The following is a 2,505-nucleotide window of genomic DNA, read 5'->3' as shown; positions in this document are numbered from 1 at the left end:
CTTTCCTACGGACTTTTACCGTTATGTATCAGCCTAAGTCCGCACTTGCGCCCCCTCAGTACAACCAGTGTGGCCCCCAAATAAGAAGGCAAGAGCGGCAGAACAGGCCCCGTGACACGTCTAATTAAGGATGACAAATTCCTCGTTAGCTTTGTCCGAAATACATGCACTCTGGAGGACTGAAGTTCTGCTTCTGGGGTGGGCGGCACGTTGTATTAGGACTCCTGGAACTGTCATTTGAATTGTGTCGTCCAGAGCTCTAAGGCTTTCAGAGGCATTTGTCTTTACCTTACTTAGTGACTTGTGTTTTTAGTGATAAAAATGTTTAGATCTTAAATTTATTGGTATCTTTTGTCTTTCTGTTCTCCCTTCCTGGTTGTGTCCCTCCTACAATCCCCATCTGGCAAACCATCCCTTTCAACAGAGATTTGAAAAGAAACAGAAAAAAATAAACAGCTCCATAAAACTACTGAACACATGAGTGACTTCTGATCATATGTACAATATTCTACACTCAAGTTTGTGATCACTGCAGATAGAGAGGAGCTTTATTTATTTGCTTATCTCACGAACTGGATGTCTTGTGGGCTTTTCAAACTGAGTGTGTCCGGACCACATGATCATTGTCCTTAGACCCTCCCCTCTTTCAGACTCCTCCGGTACTGTTCAGGGCACCACCAATATCTCTGCCCCCCTGGCTTGCAGCAGCACTTTCCTGGACTTTTCTCTCCCTTTCCTGTACATTCTCACTCTCTAAGCACAGTTTGTTTTCAGTCCTGTAAGCACCTTCACGAGATCTCTCCTCACTTCTCCTTTCTCATATCTGATGTTGCCCCACTTTGATGCTGCCCCTCCCCACTTTGTGTCTAGATTGTTGCTGTAGCATTTGGGTTGATCTTCCTCCCTCAGCTCTCTTCCTGTTTTGTGAATTTTGAGGTTTGGATTCGTTACCACAAATGACACAGTCTTAAGAGGGGAAGGAGTTTTATTATATGGGGCAAGGAAGCTTAAATCAACATCAGCAATACAATATTCCTAGCACAATTAAAGCAATAATAAAAATACAATGATTATAATAATTAGGATAGAGGAAAAAGAAAAAGAAAACATCAGCACATTGGGGGAGCACCATCTCTCCTCAGTTTCCCTGGGGAAGTCCCGTTTCTCCAGCCTGAGACCCGAGTGGGAAAATCCCGGGCGAATCATCATTCCCACAGGTGAGACTCAAATCTTTGGGTCTCGAGCTAGAGTTTTTAAGGACTGAGAACAAAGAAGGCACGCAGCCAACTATAGGTGGCAGATTCATCGTTTACATGTCTTCTGTTTTTCATATTTCATTCATGTTTTGACAATTTGGAATAGGAACAGTCTGGTGGTCGTTAGCAGATGTTGCAACCTTGAAAGCAGAACAGACTGGTTGCTGATAAGGCCAGCAAGCACAGGGAGGGGAGTAGTCAAGTCTCCTCCGGGTGCATTCTATTCTCTGGAGTGACTAGTTCCCTGCTCTGGCCTAAAGTTTGCTGCTTCAAAGTGCAAGGTCGGCTTGTTTTTTAAGGGGTCATCAATGGGACAAGTTCTCATAAGAGACCGAATTAACTTACAAAATATGATTTTCCTACTTCACTTCCTCTGCTCAGCTTCCAGAGGGATTTTCCTCATGTGTTGGCCTGACCATGTCACCCCCAAAACACATACACTCAGTAATCTCCTGTGACCCCCTGTCATATTCAGGATCCAATGGAAATTGTCCTTCCTTCCATACTTTGATTCCATGTTCTGATCCTGCAGCCCTCACTGGCTGATGTGATATTCCTTGACCAAGACATGTCATTGCCCATCTCTGTGCCTTTGCATTGGCTAACCCCCCATGAGGTTCTGCCTACTTGCCTCTGCCTCAGATCAAAGCCAGTCTTCCCTTTACATGGTATTAATGCCTTGCATTTTCTCTTTCTCCCCCTATATATGTGTGTCTCTATATAAGTGCATGTGTGTGTGTGTATATATATGTACATTTCTGTATTGTATGTAGATTTTTTCCGCATGTTCTGTTCTTTGTTTAAAATATGAGCTCCTTTTGGGCAGAGACCATGGTTTTCTTATCTTTTCTTTGTATCTCACTACTTAGTACAATGCTCAGCATATAGTAAGGGTTTAGTATAAATGCTTATTACCTCAATTGGATGCATTCTGTACAGATGGCTTTTGTAGTGTCAATGCAACAGTGCCAATGGTGACTGTGATTATGCTGGCATAGTTCTCAATTGCAGAATATAATAGGCTCCATATAGAAGATAGAAGCAAAACATTTATTCAAACACCGGAAAACCAAATCCCAGCACCAAAAAGTCAAATTCACCCCGGTAGCAAAGAAGCTAGTACGCAGTAGCGTAACATGAAGCCACACCAGCCTTCAGCCTCCCCACAAACAAGCATTAACTGTCACAACGGTCTGCCTACTTGCCTCTGCCTCAGATCAAAGCCAGTCACAATGCTCAGCATATAGTA

The sequence above is a fragment of the Petaurus breviceps genome, unplaced genomic scaffold, assembly GCF_028583685.1.
Source record: "Petaurus breviceps papuanus isolate PSGF00001 unplaced genomic scaffold, PetGlider_PUasm1.0 219669, whole genome shotgun sequence".
Lineage (NCBI taxonomy): Eukaryota > Metazoa > Chordata > Mammalia > Diprotodontia > Petauridae > Petaurus > Petaurus breviceps.
The sequence above is the reverse complement of the archived record's forward strand: the minus strand, read 5'-3'. Positions refer to the sequence as shown.